The sequence below is a fragment of the Lepidochelys kempii genome, chromosome 14, assembly GCF_965140285.1.
Source record: "Lepidochelys kempii isolate rLepKem1 chromosome 14, rLepKem1.hap1, whole genome shotgun sequence".
In the NCBI taxonomy this organism is placed as follows: Eukaryota; Metazoa; Chordata; order Testudines; family Cheloniidae; genus Lepidochelys; species Lepidochelys kempii.
Genome location: NC_136393.1, coordinates 38,694,024 through 38,713,543, shown reverse-complemented (window position 1 = coordinate 38,713,543; position 19,520 = coordinate 38,694,024). Strand labels below are relative to the sequence as shown.

Genomic DNA, 19,520 nt, shown 5'->3' with positions numbered 1-19,520 from the left:
GTGAAAATCTCAGCACTCAGTGCTGTCCATCTCAGTGGAAGGACCAGGGAGGGAGGGAGGTGGCCATAACCATGTTCCCATCATGGAGTTATGGGCACTAGGCAGAATGGAAACAAAATTGTAACCAATTGTTTAGATCTTTTAAAAAGCCATTCTTGATCAAAATAAATGTTTGGACAATAAAACTAGTAACTCCTTGTGCAGCAGAGATGGGAACGTAAGGCTGGGAAATCTGCCACCCCTGAAATTGTTCTTATTACCATCATAACCATCTGCAAACCAACCATCTTCACTGAACTCACAGAGGCCGGAGGCAAGCAACCAGGCCCCAGCAGTGACCTCTGGACACTTCACCAGGAACAGCGTTATAGCTCTTATCTGGGCTATACCTGGCTGTGACCAGCTCCGGGAAAGCGACAGCTCCAGGCTCTTCGGGCCCTTGGAGGCAGGGAGGTTGGGCAAACAAAGAGGTAGACTCACACGTCAGGTCCACTGGGACTGTCCAGGCCCAGCTGGGGGTTTGCCAGGGCACCCGTAGAACTGAGCCCGTTCCGGGGGTCGGGTCTGTCAAACGGTCACTGACGAGGGACTCTGCTCATGGCCCTGCAGGGCACCAGCTGCTCTGCTTCCCCCAGCTGCACAGAGCAGTTGAAAGGGAGGGGACCTGTTACAATGAGCGTCCCCAAAACTAACTGCAACAAGCCCAATGTCCAACAGGGCTAGTTCTGAGGGCACAGTGTCTAGTCAGCCCCAGGTACCCCAGGCAGCTCTGCTCCACACAGGGCCCTTTCCTCAGGGGGTGAGGCAACTTACGGTGAGAGGAAGCGGTGACCACCTACCAACGGGCAGAACTCCTGTGATGCCAAACACGGCAGTGCTGGCTCAGTCACTGGGAGCACGTCAGGGCTTGGCCAGAGGTCGGGGAGCTGGGCACCAGTGAGAATTGTAGGGCTCCGACTCTGCAGAAAGGATTTCCCAAGGGACCTGACGGAGCTAGTCACCCAAATCTCTTTTAAATGGGAGATGGACGCCTATCTCCTTAAACGTCTCTGAGAATCTCAGCCTGGAGAGCCACTGGGATTCTGTCATGGTAGCTTCAATCTATGCATTTCCATTGGAAACAGAACCCACATCAACTGAAAGGCACTGGATGGATGGGAAACCCCTGCTAAACCATGCTACATGGCAGAGGGGCATTGCTGGCACATGATGGCACATATCACATTGGTAGATGTGCAGGTGAACGAGCCTCTGATAGTGTGGCTGATGTGATTAGGCCCTATGATGGTGTCCCCTGAATAGATATGTGGACACAGTTGGCAACAGGCATGTGAAGTAGTTATGGGTGAGGACAAAGTCACAAAATTCAGCCACCAGGTTTGCCGTGACATTATCAGAGATAGTGTTCTTGACGGCTTGTAGTCCATCTTTGTGTGGAATGTTGGTGTAGAGGGCTTCTACATCCATAGTGGCTAGGATCGTGTTTTCAGGAAGATCACCGATGGATTGTAGTTTCCTCAGGAAGTCAGTGGTGTCTCGAAGATAGCTGGGAGTGCTGGTAGCATAGGCCCTGAGGAGGGAGTGTTTGGGGATAATGTATACCTTCAAAACAGCGTCACTGCTACGGGTACCCGCATGGCCCCACAGTATGCCAACATTTTCATGGCTGACTTAGAAAAAGCTTCCTCAGCTCTCGTCCCCTAACGCCCCTCCTCTACTTGTGCTACATTGATGATATCTTCATCATCTTGACCCATGGAAAAGAAGCCCTTGAGGAATTCCACCATGATTTCAACAATTTCCATCCCACCATCAACCTCAGCCTGGACCAGTCCACACAAGAGATCCACTTCCTGGACACTACAGTGCTAATAAGCAATGGCCACATAAACACCACCCTATACCGGAAACCTACTGACCACTATGCTTACCTACATGCCTCCAGCTTTCACCCAGACCACACCACACGATCCATCACACAGCCAAGCTCTACGATACAACCGCATTTGCTCCAACCCCTCAGACAGAGACAAACACCTACAAGATTCGAGCATTCTTACAACTACAATACCCACCTGCTGAAGTGAAGAAACAGATTGACCGAGCCAGAAGAGTACCCAGAAGTTACCTACTACAGGACAGGCCCAACAAAGAAAATAACAGAAGGCCACTAGCCATCACCTTCAGCCCCCAACTAAAACCTCTCCAACGCATCATCAAGGATCTACAACCTATCCTGAAGGACGACCCACCACTGTCACAGATCTTGGGAGACAGGCCAGTCCTTGCGTACACACAGCCCCCCAACCTGAAGCAAATACTCACCAGCAACCACACCCCACACAACAAAAACACTAACCCAGGAACCTATCCTTGCAACAAAGCCCATTGCCAACTGTGTCTAGTCAGCCCCAGGTACCCCAGGCAGCTCTGCTCCACACAGGGCCCTTTCCTCAGGGGGTGAGGCAACTTACGGTGAGAGGAAGCGGCGATCACCTACCAACGGGCAGAACTCCTGTGATGCCAAACACGGCAGTGCTGGCTCAGTCACTGGGAGCACGTCAGGGCTTGGCCAGAGGTCGGGGAGCTGGGCACCAGTGAGAATTGTAGGGCTCCGACTCTGCGGAAGGGATTTCACAAGGGACATAACAGAGTTAGTCACCCAAATCCCTTTAAAATGGGAGATGGATGCACATCACCTTACACACCTCTGAGAATCTCAGCCTGGAGAGCCACTGGGATTCTGTCATGGTAGCTTCAATCTGTGCATTTCCATTGGACACAGAGCCCACATCAGAAAAAAGGCGCTGGATGGATGGGAAACCCCTGCTAAGCCTTTGAGAGCTGCTGCCATTGTATGCGCTCTTGTAGCCACGAATGTTGCAATCATTTTTTGTACGATTTTGTTCCCAGTGGCTATAGTTTGAAACAGCACCCACCTAGCAGTAGGTAAGAAATGAGGAGAGATGCAGTTATGCTGTCTAGGGCCACAAGAGGGCAGAGAGGACAGGTGCAGCTGTGCTGCCCAATGAACAGCAGCCAAAGTGGAGGGGCAAGAAAGGAGAAGTTATGTTGCCAAAGGACCAATGGAAAGGGAGGTGAAGCTGTATAACGGTGTGTAAGTGCTGAGTAGAGAGCACTGAAGAGAAGAGGACCTCTGTGCTGCATAGTGAAAGGTGGATAGTCGCAGATGTTATGGAGTCAGTTATGGGCTGTTATATTAAATAACGGCCACCACATGACATGAGAGTCAAGAACGGGAAAGAGGCAGCTATAGAGAGAAGAATCCACTAGAGGAAAGAGCAACAGGCTGTCATGCTGGGAAATCAACACTAGATGGCAGCAGAGTAGAGGAAATGAGGTGGGTGGGGGTGTCAGAAATACTGACTAGTGACCAATAGAGTTCAGTAGCCAATACAATAATGGGAAAAAGAACAGGAGGACTTGTGGCACCTTAGAGACTAACAAATTTATTAGAGCATAAGCTTTCATGGGCTACAGCTCACTTCATCGGATGCATAGAATGGAACATATAGTAAGAGAGATATATATATACATACAGATAAGTTGGAAGTTACCATACAAACTGTGAGAGGCTAATTAGTTAAGATGAGCTATTAGCAGCAGGAGAAAAAAACTTTTGTCGTGATAATCAAGATGGCCCATTTAGACAGTTGAGAAGAAGGTGTGAGGATCCGTAACTTAAGGAAATAGATTCAATATGTGTAATGACCCAGCCACTCCCAGTCTCTGATCAAACCCAAGTGAATGGTATCTAGTTTGCATATTAATTCAAGCTCAGCAGTCTCTCCTTGGAGTCTGTTTTTGAAGCTTTTCTGTTGCAAAATTGCCACCGTTAGATCTTTTACTGAGTGGCTAGAGAGGTTGAAGTGTTCTCCGACTGGTTTTTGAATGTTATGATTCCTGATGTCAGATTTGTGTCCATTTATTCTTTTGCGCAGAGACTGTCCGGTTTAACCAATGTACATGGCAGAGGGGCATTGCTGGCACATGATGGCATATATCACATTGGTAGATGTGCAGGTGAACGAGCCGCTGATGGTGTGGCTAATGGGATTAGGTCCTATGATGGTGTCACTTGAATAAATATGTGGACAGAGTTGGCATCGGGCTTTGTTGCAAAGATAGGTTCCTGGGTTAGTGTTTTTGGTGTGTGGTGTGTGGTTGCTGGTGAGTATTTGCTTCAGGTTGGGGGGCTGTCTGTAGGCAAGGGCTGGCCTGTCTCCCAAGATTTGTGAGAGTGATGGGTCGTCCTTCAGGATAGGTTGTAGATCTTTGATGATGCGCTGGAGAGGTTTTAGTTGGGGGCTGAAGGTGACGGCTAGTGGCGTTCTGTTACTTTCTTTGTTGGGCCAGTCTTGTAGTTGGTGACTTCTGGGTACTCTTCTGGCTCTGTCAATCTGTTTTTTCACTTCAGCAGGTGGGTATTGTAGTTTTAAGAATGCTTGATGGAGATCTTGTAGGAGTTTGTCTCTGTCTGAGGGATTGGAGCAAATGCAGTTTTATCTTAGAGCTTGGCTGTAGACAGTGGATCGTATGGTGAGCCATCAGGGGCTCGTTCACCTGCACATTTACCAATGTGATATATGCCATCATATCAGATTTATTGATTGATTGATTTGGCTTATACAAAAATATGAAGACTTTCTCAATAATGGTATCCCATATTTGGACAAACTTTGTCATGAGAAGAGATATGAGATGATGTGAATCAAACTATGTGTGTCTTTGCAACAAAGCCCGATGCCAACTCTGTCCATATATTTATTCAAGTGACACCATCATAGGACCTAATCCCATTAGCCACGTCATCAGGGGCTCGTTCACCTGCACATCTACCATGTGCCAGCATGTGAAGCCAGGGGTCAGAGTCAGTATCAGGGTCAAGAGTCAAGCCGAGGGTCAGAGCCAGAGACAGAATCAGGAATTGGGACAAGGGTCAAAACCAGGTATCAGCATCCCAGTTGCGTTTCCAGGGGTCGATCAGGAGTCAGAATCCAAGTCAGAGTCATGGTCAGTACCAGGACTTCAGACACAGAGAAGCAAGATGGTCATGGCAGCTGGCTGGGATCCACATTGTTGCCTGGACACTTCTTGGTGCGTCCCATAGGCGAATATAGGGTCAAGGAGCTAAGAGCACTTTCAGTCCGATCATGCAGGATGGAATTTACCGTGGCGTACAACCACTGCAGATTATGGGCCACAGGGAATGAGTCAGCTACAGGCACTGCCAGGTTGCAGTGTGGGGATATTACTTACCCGTTAACCTTACAGGCCCAGGTCCAAGTCCTGCTGATACGCACAGTTACTTTGGGTGGCTGTGGTCTGGGTAGCTAAGGGTTAAATTCTGCAAGCACTGCCTCATGGTAGCTGTAGACAGACCTCAATGGTCTGATGCTCAAAAGGAAAAGCCCCGTGGGAGAAGTGCATGAAGCAGTGTATGAGAGATACAGGGTGGGTGAGGTAATATCTCTTATTGGACCAACTTCCGTTGGTGAGAGAGACAAGCTTTCAGCTATGACACTGCATGAACCAGTGTAGTCAGATTCAGACGCCCTTCTCGAACCAGAGAGGGACCTTTGGGCAGGAACCCTGAACTAAGGGACTTTGGAGTGGATAAAAAAACAGCCTGTGGCTCAAAGGGTTAATGTGATGCTTGGCTATATAAACGGGGTGATCTGGAGCAGAGAGGCTATTTTACCTCTGTATTTGGCACTGGTGCGACCACTGCTGGAATCCTGCATCCAGTTGTGGTGCCCACAATTCACAAAGGGTTCAGCGAAGAGCCATGAGGACGATTAAAGGATTGGAAGACTCAAGGAGTTCAATCAGTTCAGTTTAACAAGGAGCAGGTTAAGGGGTGAACTGATCACAGTCTGTAAGTTACCATGTGGGGACCAGAAATGTGATAAGGGTGGGCTCATCAATCTAGCAGAGAAAGGTATAACAAGGGTAAAGAGCTGGAAGTTGAAGCTAGACAAATTCATATGAGAAATAAGGCACAGTGTTTATCAGTGAGGGTAATTAACCACTGGAACAATTTACCAAAGAGTCATGGTGGATTTCCCATCAGTGGAAATTTTAAAATCAGGATTGAATGTTTTTTCTGAAGCATCTGCTCTAGTGCAAACAGGAATTAATTCAGGGAAGTCTTACGGCCTGTGTTTCACAGCAACGCAGTCTAGATGATCCCAGGGACCCTTCTGGCCTTAGAATCTATGAATAAGTGGGGAGAGATTCTGATTGGGGTGTCAGGCTATCTGAGAGGCCGGGGTTGCAGGGGGCAACCTGCCTCATTGTTTTTGCGGGGTACCTGGGTTAAGTGGAACCTGCTTAAACTGGCACGGAAAGGCAGTGTTTAGTGTTGGCAAATCGTCTCATGCCATTTGAAGTCATCACGTATCGGGGTGCTTTACCTCCTACTGAACCGAAACAATACCCTCAAAGTCATCCAGATCTATGCTCCCACAAGTGCATGCGAAGATGATGATATGGAAGGATTCTATCAGAAGCTGGAGGAAACCCTCGCTCAGAGTTCCACATAAAGGATTGTGATGGGAGATTTTAATGCCAAGGTTGGAAGAGGGAGAGAGGGCGAAAAGTTCATAGGTATTGGAGAATGAAACGTGCGAGAACGACGAGATATATTGGCAGAGACAAGGAGAATGTTCATTGGTAACACCTGGTTCCGAAAGAAGGCCAACAGAAGATGGACCCGGATCGCACCAAATGCGAAGACAAAGAATGAAATCGATTACTTCCTGATCGATAGACGACGCTTCCTGCAGGATATTTCAGCAGTGCCATCGTTCAACACCGGAAGCGGCCATCGCCTGCTGAGAGCCAGACTCACGTTCACTGTGAAGGTGGAGAAAAAGGCACTGTGTATGGTGAACAGAAGGCACCAACCGGTAGCTTTCGACGAGGCAACCCTGAAGGAAAACTTTTCCAGGGAAGACTGGAGCCTCCTGGACGGCTGCGATGAGGATTCTGAGAACTTCAGCAAGAGACTGAAATGGTGCGTGAAATCAGACAATACGTGCATAGGATTTTATTGTTTTAACCCTGTTTCCCTCTGCTAGGTATGTTTCTGTGAACCAATTGATCCCACCTGTTTTTGAAGAGGCCATCCTGAGTCATTAGAGGTTCACACTGGTCACAAGGTCCCAGAGAGGATTCCATAGCAGGGGACAAAGCCAGTTGTAGCTGCTGGAGATAAACACAGATGGTGAAACAGGGACGCTGTAGCCTGCAGACACACAGCACCCATTCTATATACATGGGAGCTAGAGAGATAGATACACAGCTGATTACTTAAGAAGAGAGAGAGAGAGAGAGAGAGAGAATAGAAAAATCAGTGAAATAAAAGTTTTAACTTTCCTACCAATATTGGTTGGAATTTTCTAAGTGCCTTAATGGATTTAGAGTAACAGCCGTGTTAGTCTGTATTCGCAAAAAGAAAAGGAGGACTTGTGGCACCTTAGAGACTAACCAATTTATTTGAGCATGAGCTTTCGTGAGCTACAGCTCACTTCATCGGATGCATACTGTGGAAACTGCAGAAGACATTATATACACAGAGACCATGAAACAATACCTCCTCCCACCCCACGCTCCTGCTGGTAATAGCTTATCTAAAGTGATCACTCTCCTTACAATGTGTATGATAATCAAGTTGGGCCATTTCCAGCACAAATCCAGGTTTTCTCACCCTCCGCCCCCCCCACACGCAAACTCACTCTCCTGCTGGTAATAGATAAGCTATTACCAGCAGGGGAGTGGGGTGGGAGGAGGTATTGTTTCATGGTCTCTGTGTATATAATGTCTTCTGCAGTTTCCACAGTATGCATCTGATGAAGTGAGCTGTAGCTCACGAAAGCTCATGCTCAAATAAATTGGTGAGTCTCTAAGGTGCCACAAGTCCTCCTTTTCTTTTTGTGAATACAGACTAACACGGCTGTTACTCTGAAACCCACCAAAGCACAGTTAATCGTGCAGCTGGAGGAGGAGGATCGCTCTAAGGGACAGATTCCTGACCCCAACTAGGGCTATAGCAGGATCTGGGAGCAGCTGGAGTAGTAGCCAGGCATCCTCAAGACTCCAGTCCCTGACCAGACGAGGGTCTTCACGATCGGGTTCCCCATCCGGGGATCGGAGACGGACAGGATTGGAGCTGAGTCTGAGAGAGCAAGAGGACTGTGAGAGACAGCGAGAGTCCAAGAAAGAGCTGCAGAAGCAGCAGCAGCATGAACTGGCGATGGTGGAGCAGAGAGGCAGAAGGGACCTCCCAGGGGTGGGTGGGGATAGACCCCGGGGTGCCAGTTCCGCAGGGAACCTTGAGACTCAATTGCTGCCCCTGGTTAAGGAGGAGGGGGGGGTGTGGATGCCCACCTCACTGCCTTTGAGCAGGCTGGCGATTTGAACCAGGGGAACCCTGCGGAAAAGCCCCGGTGTCTAGCTCCCTTGCTGGGCCCCAAGGCCATAGGCTCCATCAGCCAGATGAGTGCGGTGGTGGACAGGCTCCCACTCCTCACCCCAACCTATATGTCTGTGTGGAGTTTCCTGGGGCCAGGCCCCTCGGACCTCCAGTGGGAACGGAAGGTGATGGTCAGTGGGGAGACATTCCTGGGGTGGCGAGATCCTGGGGCAGAGAGAACTGTTGTCAGGCCCGTGGTGGTGCAGCCTCAGATGCTGAGGGGCTGTGTGAGGGTCCCAGGGATGAAGCCCCTCTCTCTCCCTATGGCCCAGATCCCTGTGCAGACCTAGGAGGGGTGGGGCTGGCTGGTCGTTGGGGTTCCCCAGGATACCAGCTGCGAGACCCTGTTGTGGGGTGACTGTGTCTCTTTGGGACAAGATCCAGGCCCTGCTCCTGTAACTGCCAAGGGTTTGAATTTGAATCCAGGGAACCAATTGGTGGAGAGGGAAATGGTCAGTGAAAATGCAGATGACCTGGCTGGCAGCAGGGAGGAGCTGCTAGGCTCAGGCTACCTGCATGCCTGTAACCAGCCCCTGGGGCTGGGTGGGACGGAGAGATGCTCCCCGCCCCCTTGCACACCGGAGAGGGGGCTCACGCTGGCTCTGATGCAGTGAGGAAAGCAGCGAGCTTGCTGCCTACTCCACTGGGATGGCAAAGGCAGAGCTGAGCACAGTGGGAGCTGAGACCCCAGCTGAGTGGGAGGAGACACAGGCAGGGCAGGGTATCTGTTGGGAGTGGCAAGGTGCTTGGTAAGAAAAGTCTGGATGAGCCCAGGCAGCCTTGTGAGCTGATGGCTTTGTCTAGTCAGAAGTGTGGAAGCCGAGGAGAGTGGAAGATGAGTGTCCCTGGACCTTACCTGTTACCTGCGTGGAGAAGTGTGACAGTGAAGGAAACGTGCCCGTGTCTGTCAGGGGTATTGACTTGCCTATGGAGGGAGCTACCCTGATCTCCAAGCAGTTGTCTGTGACCAGCCTTGTGTGCTGGGACCAGGGGAATGAGATCCCAAGCTGTGTGTCTGGTAAAGGAGAAAGTGTGTCCGGCTCTTCTTTGTCTGTGGAGCAGACAGAAGGGGCCTTTCGGCCTGTGATGGTTGAGAATACTGCAGTTGTCTCAGAGTTGGTTCTGGATTCAGCTAAAGCCCAGGAAGGGAATGGTCCTAAGTTTGTGTCTGCTAGGGAGAATGGCCCTGTAACTAGGTCGCATCCAGTCCATGTCTATGTAAAATGCCAGAACCCAGACAATTCTGATGCTTGTATTTTGCCTGTTGCTAGTGGGTGGCAAAGGGAAGGAGAATGCTTCTCACCTTTCATCTAGGAAGTCTGTAAGTTTGCCTGAAAGGGGATTGTGTCGGAATCTGCCTGACAGGCCAGAGGTAATTCTGGATGTAAGTGAGACCCAGAAAGAGTCTGTTGTTGCTCAGGAAAGTGTCCTCTAGAGCAAGCCCTAGGTAAAGAGGGTAAGAGCAAAAAGAAAAGGAGGACTTGTGGCACCTTAGAGACTAACCAATTTATTTGAGCATGAGCTTTCGTGAGCTACAGCTCACTTCATCGGAATTTCTGTGAAGGGTGAATTGTTGCATAGAAAAACCCCTAGGGAAAGGAGTCCTTATGGAGTCTTTGCAAGCAGTTTACTGCAGCTGAAGAGTGTGAAAGTGATTTAATCAAGAAAGTTTCAGTTCCTAACAGCCAGAAGTTTCTGTTGTGAATGAAGCCCCTGACTTTCCTGTTGAAAGATCCAGTGTGGATAGCTTTGAGAAGGTCTCAGATGAAGTGAAAGCTGTTAAGAAAGTTAAACAGTCCTATAACCAAGTGGCTGTGTTTGGCCAGATTGTTGGGGGAGACAAGGTTGTTGAGAAAGGAATGTCTCCATGCTAGTTCTGTAAGTGAACTGTATGTGGCCCAGGTCAATATGGGGGCTCTTAACCAAGAGAGCCTGAATGGCAGTCCTCCAGACTGGAGCGCTGGGAGAAGACCCGATCCCAGTTTGACCCCCAGGGGTTTTGGGGTGGCCAAAGGGCACAGGCCGCATAAACTTTCCCACATGCGGCCTGCGAGTGCTATCGTCCACCCCCGACCTAAGGGAGGGCGTGAAACTGGAAGGGCCTGGTGTAACTCCCACCAAGGAATGGGAGAGATGCTGGGGCATCTATGGGAATGTTGGTGGCTTCGAACTTCCCCAGGTCACCGGCTAAAGTGACCCCGCTCAGTTCGATCTCGAAGGGGGGAGAGATGTGACGAAGTGGGACTGTTCTTAATGGTTCCTCTGAATAGTGTGGGGGTGCCTCAGTTTCCCCTATGCAGTTCTTAAGTATCTAGGTGGTGGGATAAGGGTGTATGATCAGTGCAGAGCCCTAGAGGGCAGGTGTGTGCAGGGGTCTGGACACAGAGAATGTCTGACACCCTGTTTCCTGGCAACTGTTGGCCTGGGCCCTTCCCCCCTGCAAGGTGAGAACTAAAGGGTTGGAGAACAAAGGAATCAGGTGACCTCCTGGCCCGGGAAAGGAACAAAGCCCGGAGGAGGAGGGTCTGGAGGGAGTTTTCAGTTTTGATGCTGGCTGGGGACTTGGAGTGAAGTGCAGACGTGGTTGTCTGGCTCACTGACCCCCAAAATGGACCCAGCTGAGGGGTCCTGGTCTCTGCACCTACAAGCTCTGTTTTGGACCATGTTCCTGTCATCTAATAAACCTTCTGTTTTACTGGCTGGCTGAGAGTCACGTCTGACTGCGGAGTTGGGGTGCAGGACCCTCTGGCTTCCCCAGGACAACGCCTGGGCGGACTCGCTGTGAGAAGCGCACGGAGGGGCAGGGGATGCTGAATGCTCCGAGGTCAGACCCAGGAAGGTGGAAGCTATGTGAGCTGCGTGTCCTGCAGACAGTCTGCTCCCAGAAAGGAGACTTCCCCAGAGTCCTGACTGGCTTCGTAGGGAGTAGTTCCAGAGCATCGCCCGGGGACTCCGTGACACCCTGTCCAAGGGATGGACCCCTTTCTCCAAGACCAGGGAGGTGTCAGAGCACAGACTGGTTTATGACATATACGAAACCTTTGCTGGTCAGCCCTGAACTCTGAATTCCATGATTCATCTTCTTCTGACACTTAATAGCTTTTCTATTTTAGCTGTAGCGATTCTTCAGACGCTCGGGCAAAAGGCAATCCCGCTTCCACGTGGCACCTCAATTTCTCACTCTCTAAAGTGGGGATAATCCTGACCCACATTCAGAAAGTGGTTGATCTTCTCTCTTTCTTCCCAAGTCCCTGCCCTCCTTGCCCAGCCCCGGCCTCTGTCCTGTTCCCCAAACTTCCATGCGCATGTGAGTGCCTGTCTCACCCCCCCCCCTCAACCTGCAAGGTCTCCTGCCAGCAAAGAAAAGCTGCTCCCGGATCTGGAGCTGCATTCACATGTCCTGAGGGCTGTCCTGCACCACGGTCACCACGGGCAGGTAGGTCATCAACCTCCATCTGTGCCCCAGGTGCAGGCTGGCCTCTGGTTCCTGCTCCCTCAAGCACCTGGAGATGCTGAAATAGGGCTGGGGTTGGCGGAGCAGGAGAACACCCCATGAGGTTAAGAAAAGGCAGTGAGAGCCTTTTCCCTCCCTGGGAGATTAAGGTGTCCCTCTGTGGGGACTCCCTTCCTGGCAGATACTGTGCTTTCGTTCCTGGACACTGCCAGGAGGCTCAGCTCCCAACCCTAGCAGCTTGGCTGTTCCATTCCCTACTGTGTACCGAAACTGCCTTTAAAGGACTATCCGAGCCCCTCCCAGGCCTGCTCCCATTGCGGGTCTCTCTCCTGGCTGAGCACAGGCTGTCCTTATATCGCCCACCAGGCATGGATCCTAGTCACATGCTGCTCCTTCTCATGTGACCCCTGCACTTATTCCCTTCACCTGGGGATAGGTTCAGTTGAGCTACTACCCCTTTCATGGCCATCTCACCCTGGGACAGCCTGAAACTGGAAACCTGTGCTCCAACAGTAACTGTTTGCTAGGAAAGGTGTCGAAGACACAATGGAAGAGGAAATCCTTTGGACTGGATTGAAATTATATCAAAGGAAAGTGAATGAGAGAAAATGACCAGCGTTATCCTCCGAGCGAAAGAAATAATTGAAGGTCAGAAAGGACCATTCTGTCCATCTTCTGTGTAACACAGGCCTTAGAACGGCACCGAGTGCTTCCTCCAGAAAACCCATGACATGGGACTGAGCCAGAGCACATCTTCTGGAAAGACATCGACATGCATTAGAACCAGCTGGTCAGAAACAATCTTTCTTCTGCAGCGATGTGAAGTTAAAGGGCAGGGAGAAGAAGAAAACCTCGACTCGGGTTGTTACTGGAGCTGAAGCAGAGAGGCCAGGACAAACACGGCTAGGGCCCAGGACTGACTATCAGAAGATCTGCCGTTTTCTCTTTCTGGCTCTTTGACCATGAGCAAATCTCTTTGCTTCTGTGTGCCTCAGTTTCCACAACTATAAATAAAGCTACTCAAGGTTATGGTTTTTTCTCTCCTGGTTTGCAAGCTGGGGCACTTAGATACATTTGGGGCCTGCTATGGTGCCAGTCTAGAGTGTATCTGTAAGCTGATGACCCCCACATGTAGATCAGACCCGATGGATAACACAAGCTCCTAATGACAGGCTTCAGAGTAGCAGCCATGTTTGTCTGTATTCGCAAAAAGAAAAGGAGTACTTGTGGGACCTTAGAGACTAACCAATTTATTTGAGTATAAGCTTTCGTGAGCTACAGATCACTTCATCGGATGCATAAAGTGAGCTGTAGCTCATGAAAGCTTATGCTCAAATAAATTGGTTAGTCTCTAAGGTGCCAAAAGTACTCCTTTTCTTTTTACAAGCTCCTAAGTTTGTTCTGTGCTTAGCCCCAGGGGAGCAGTTGGGCTGGGTGGCCTTTTCTCGCTGTGCTGTGTGGAGCAGGTTCTGGGCACTAGGGATATAAAGAGACTCTCAAGGACTAATTCTTGAAAATAAATATCAATGAACTGCACCCCAGTATAAAATCACTGCTGCTAACATTGGTGGGTGATAAAATAGTAGCAGAGTGGAATTAATGATGAGGAGAGGGCAGTTACACAGAGCAATCGGATCCCTTGATAAGCTGGAGCCATTCAAAGAAAACAAGTTGGAAAAGAACCAATTGAAGGGTCCTATAGCTAGCGACAAAGCATGCAGGCCACACCTACAGAAGGGGGAAGTGTATCCAGGAAAGCACTGACTGTGAAGAGGTTTTAGGGGCCATGCTGGGCAAGCCATTCAACATGAGCACCCAGGGTGATGCTGTGGTGGACAGGGCTAAAGCCATCATTAGATGTATGAAAAGAGCAGTGAGGAGCATAGGGAGGTGACACACTATGAGGAAGACTGATCATGGAATACTGTATCCAGTCTTGGCATCCACCTTTGAAAAAAGATTTGGAAATATTGGAGATGGGGCAGCAAAAAGCAATGAAACATTTTGAGGGCTGGAGAAAAATGCCTGCCAGTGAGCTATTGAAAGAGCTCAGCCTGTTTAGATGATAAAAAAGATCGGGAGGTGACGTCATTGAAGTGTTGAAGTGACTTCATGGAGAGAAAATATCGGGTATTAAAGGTCTCATTAATCTAGCCAAGAAAAGCATAACAAGACCCAGTGGCTGGAAACTCAAAAGAGACCAATTCGTATTCGAAAGAGGGCACACATATTCAACCGTGAGGATGAATCACCAAAGGAACAAACTAGAAAGGGATGTGGTGGGAATTCCCCACCTCTTGATGTCTTCTAATGAAGACGAGATGCCTTTCTGGAACGTCTGCAGTCAAAAACTAGCTACTATGCTCTCCAGAAAGCATGTGATAGGCAGGGGGTGAGATGACATGCTCTAATTGTCTCTTCTGTTCATAAAGTCTGCTCATGTATGAAAAACTGAGCGTAGCACGGGGAGAAGCCTCTGATGTTTTACTGTGTTCGGCTTGAGCCCCGAACAATGAACGCTCATTGCGTGGGGTGATCCAGGGGAAGCGGCTGAAACATCCAATGTGGCTGGACAGGAGCAGGACATCAGCACTGCAAGGGAGGGGTGGGTGTGGCAGTGACATCACAAGGGCCTTTGGCAGGACCTCAGCCTATTGGACAAAGGTGGCGGGGAGGCGATGATCTCACAGAGAGATCTTGACATCAGCCAGGCAGGACAGGGGTGCAGGACAGGGGCCACCTTGGAGATCCCTGTGGCTTTGCTTCAGCACGTCTCCTTCTCGAGGTCTCTCCTGGAGGACTGAGAGAGCATTCACTTGCACGTTCGTGAGCGCAAGGAGGACCCTCTTCGGAGTTTTCTCCTTTTCTTGTAGTGGTTTTGCTCGAAAACAGACGTCCCTGTATAGAAGGTAAGAGCCTCGGAGAGGTTTGGAACCTGTTCAGTCTGATCCATCAGGAGCCGGCTGACTTTTAGGAAAGGAAAACACGAGATTGTGGGGGCAGCATTTTATTTCTGACCTAGGACTTTGTCCCTTCCAATTACTGGGACCATTGGGGTTTCTCCTTTTTGTTTTCTCTTTTCCTCTGTCCCTCCTACCTTTCTCTTCTTGCTTCCTTTGTGCTTTTCCTCTGCTCTCCTCCCACCACCAGGAGCTCTGTGTGTGGAGCGGGGGCTGGACGTGGGGGAGAGGGGGCGGGTTGTTGGAGGCACACACAGAGAGGTGAGACTGGAATAGTGCTCCGAGAGTAATCCCCTCGGTGGTAACGAGGGCCATTCTTTGGGCTATTTGATGAGAACCCTTAGCCTCCCACCCCTCAAAGTCTCAACCTTGATTGGCTGAGGAGGGGGCTATTGACAGGGAGGAAACTCTAGTCTTTGTTGTTCTCTTTTATGACCAAGCAAATAAGTCACAACCAGTTAAATGTTTGACCAATGTGGATGCTGCTCTCCATTCATTGTCGGAGCAGTTCATGATCCTCTTGAACATTCCAATTCTTCTCAAATACTTGCTGAATAATTACTATGAACAATTGCTGGTCTGTAGCTCATTTGAGAGCAACTCTGCTACTGACTGGCTGCATCAGCTAAGACAAGTCCCTGCTCCTTTCTCAGCCTTCGTTTCTCCTTCTGTCAAGAACGAATAACAATCCTCTCCCACCTACCTCGCCATGGGTGGATGCTGGGGATCCACTGAAGAGTGTCACTCGGAGCAGTGCAGACTAGGGGTGTCCTATCACACTGAGCCATATCCGATTATGACCTAATACTCTATTGGTTTTGTATTTTATTCTTTTGAAATTGTGAAGAGCAGCAACTACTTAGCTCAGACTGAAGCATCTCATCTAATTTTCTAGATCATAGTTGGTTTCAGAGTAGCAGCCGTGTTAGTCTGTATTCGCAAAAAGAACAGGAGGACTTGTGGCACCTTAGAGACTAACCAATTTATTTGAAGCTTATGCTCAAATAAATTTGTTAGTCTCTAAGGTGCCACAAGTTCTCCTTTTTCTTTTTGCTAGATCATAGTGTCTCCCCTTTGTGTACGATGAGACAGTTGAATGCACTGTGACAAACAGGAGATGCTCTTGTTTTGCAAACAAATATTTTTGCAAAGAAATTTCATCCTACTTCTTATGATTTCAAGAAACAAAGTGGTTTCGTCTGAATGGATTTTCTGACAGAAAACGGTTTCCATGAAAATGTTCACACCTGATTTCCTGGGCTTTATCCCTGCCTCCGGGGGGTTGTTGTCTGTTAGTTCGAACAGGAGTCAGGACTGTTGTCTTCTCTTTCTGGCTCTGTCACCGCTTTGCTGTGTGACACCTTGGGTAGGTCCAATGGGAACAGGGTCAATTCTCTAACTCCAGGCAGCAGGGAGCCTGGGTGAGATAAGGGATGTTAAGGCCGTCTGCGAAGGAGAAAGGGATGTTTCCAGGTGATGAATGTCAAGAATTCTAAACTTTGCTAAAATGGCTAGTCTCGAGAAACAAGAACTAGTTGGGGCCAAACTTTAACCATTTTCTTTTTTAAAGCCCATTCAGGGATGTGAGTCCCAGAGAGCCATAGAGAGGGGGAGCAACTTGCCCAAAGTCCCACAGATCAAGAGGCAGCAATGGAAGCAGGAGTGACACTCCCTCTCAAAGGCAGGGGGACCAGACGTTAGGGCCTGGTTGCAATTGCCAGCTGTGGGAGGGAGTGTGTGGCAGTGGTTAGTGAAGGGGTCCATCCATGGCTCTGACACTCAGTGTGACCCTGAGCTAGTAGCTGAGGCCTGTTTGCCATCAGTAGGGTTGGGTTCCCATCGCTACAGCCCAGTGGGTTTGGGAGGCTCCAGGAAGGTGTGTAAAGTGCTGGGATGTCAGGATCCCGGAGGCGCTGTTACCTCCGTCCTAGGGCCATGTTCTGCACCCCCCTGCTGCTGGCTGAGTTTCTCCGTCCCTTGGCAATCAGACAGACTCTTGTTTTCACAGCCAGTCGATCGCCCTCGTGTCATCACCCTGCCTGCTGGCTGGGCAGGGTAACTCCTGAGGTCACCACCCTCTCCAGCCTGCCTTGGGCTTGGAGAGTGAGGAGGAGGGCGAGGGACGTCTGCTGACCCTGAACATCCACCATCCATCGTACCATCACTGAGAGCAAGTGAGTGGCATTCAGGTTCCTCGGTGGCTTCCCCTCTCTGTCTGCGGAGAGGCAGAAACGGGGAGAGACTATCTCCAAAGGGGGATTTCCTTTGCAAACAGCCCCCAAGAGCCCCTCACTCTTAGGCCAGGCAGGGGCTTCTCCAGAGCCGTCTCCAGTGTGTTTGGAAAGGTTCCAGCAAGGGGGCTCCCAGCCCTTCCCCAGGCTGAGAGTCTCGGAGCTGGGCCAGACCCTGTGAGTTGCTGAGCCTGGAAATCAATGGGGAACAAGGAGGGCTCTGGTCTTCCTGTGCCTAAGGTCTTTGTGACTTTGACGTGGGGAATGGTTTCCCAGGAGAAGTCCGGACTCCTGGGTTCTCTTCCTTCTCTAGCCTGGGTGGGAGAGTGGCCTGGGATGACAGGAGGGGGCTGCTTGTCCAGAGGAACCGATGGTCTTTGGGACTGACCCCATTGCTCAAAAAGGATGAGACTTCCTGGATATTGCAGCAGCAGGGATTAGGAGGGGGAAGGTTGGGAGCAGATCATGCAATGAACTCCTGCTAGTGTGTGTAGATGGCACTCCCTGCACTCCTGTAGGGGCAGAGGGGGCTGCTGTGGTTGGAGCAGGGAGGAGGAGGGACAGAAAAGGCCCATGAGTGAAAGGCTGCCTTGAGCCCAGATTCACCCCTGCTCCCCGCTCGGTTCCAGGATGGCCAGGCTCCTGCGGATGTTCAGGAGGAAGGCTCTGCAGGTGGCCCCAGAGCCTGAGGGAAGCAGCTGCCATCTTCCCAAGGGGCAGAGCAAACCCTGCGTCCCCGCTGGCGGGGAAGCAGGTCCCGTCCAGGCCAGACGGCGGAAGTGCCCAGCCTTCTGGAAAAGGAACCCAGCTCCCGGCGCAGGCCCAGCCCAGGAGGGGCGCCGGGCAGGGTGGCTCTGGGGCTGGTTGTGTGGGCAGCAGCGGCCCCAGGAGCCCAGCCCTCCTTCCCATCAGGAGGCATCGCCCTGCCCGGTCTCTGAGGACCTTCCAGCCCCCGCCGGCCAGGAGGTGGAAGGTCCCTGTCCCAGCACCGGCAGCTCAGCCTGGGACAGCGGCAGCACCTGGGCCTCTGGCAGCAGCCAGGCCGATGGAGGCCACTGCTTTGTGCCAGGTGAGGAGCCAGGCTGGGCTCCGGGAGGGGTGAGGACGGGATGTGAACACCCTGGGCCCAGACGCTCTCCCAGGGATATGTGGGGGGGTCCCCAGCCCAGGTGTCTGGCCTGAGCCCCGCAAACCCCACTGAGAGCAGCAGCCATCACACAGCTGCCCCTTCCGCACGGGGACCTGGGGGTGGGGTGTGAAGAGCTGCTGCCACTTTGGTCCTTGCTGCTCCGGGGCCGGGGGAATCGGCACCTCCCCTGGAATCCTGGCCAGTGGAGGGGGGCTCTGCTCTGGGCTACGGCACCTGTTGGGGGCTGAAGACATCCCTGAGAGGGAGGTTTGGGGCCCAATCTGCCTTGGGTGCCTGAGGTGGGAAGGGGGGTCTTGAATCCTGCTCTGCCCACCATGCCCCTGTCCTTCCCTCCCTGGTGCAGGGACCCCCCTGGATTCGGAGCAGGAGGAAGGGGTGGACATGGCCAAAGATGAAGCTGCTCTCAAGCTCATCCGAGAGCAGCTCCAGTGCAGAGATAAGGTACAAATGTTCCCCACCTGGGCTGGAACCAAGATTGCCCTGTCCCTTCCCAGCATCCCCACCCCCTGTCGAGGGTCTTGTCCCTCATGATACATCACCCCTAATGGGGCCCTTTTACACCCATGATTTGGGACCCCCAAGATGGGGGTGTTTGTCCCACAACAGCTGAGGTCGTCTCCCCCCACAGGCACTGTCCCAGTTCCTGATCCTGCTTGTGTAGGAGTGGTGGGGGATTTGGACAATAGGCGGGTCCCCACAATCCCCCATTGAAGCCTGAGCCCTGAAGCTGGTTTGGGTGGGGCAGGAAGGTCCCTAGCTAACAGGTTATCTCTCGCTATACCCCACTCCCGGTGGGTCCAGGACGAGGGGCAGCAGCTCCTGTTCCTTCAGGCCGTCTACCCCGCATGTCTGGCTGCATGGGAGAGAGGGGAGGACACGCTGGAGCCGCGCTGCTGCAAGGCGGCTGTGGTGAAGAGGATCGTGGTGAGTGAGACACGCCATACGGCAGCTGGAGGGAGGAGGGAGACATGGGATTGGCAGGGGTATGGCCGGGCTAATGGGTGGGGGCCAGGTGGTGTTGGAGGGGGCAGCAGAGAACAAGGATTGCTGGGGCTGAAGACTTGGGAGAAGAGAAGGGAGAAATTGTGAGATTGGTCAGAAGTGGGCAGGGGGGGAATTGTGGGGCTGGAGGGCAGCTGAGAGTTGGGAACAAGGAATCACATGGTTCCAGCTCGGTCGTCGGGATGGGGCTGAATGGGGGCAGTTTTGACAGGGAGGAGGAGAGAAG

General features: G+C 51.3%; 1 protein-coding gene across 1 annotated transcript in view; it reads right to left on the bottom strand.

The window, feature by feature from the left end:
- The window catches only part of LOC144929108 (uncharacterized), a 170,323-nt gene that overhangs the window by 58,526 nt on the left and 92,277 nt on the right, over window positions 1-19,520 (bottom strand). The gene's annotated exons all lie outside the window — the stretch shown is intronic.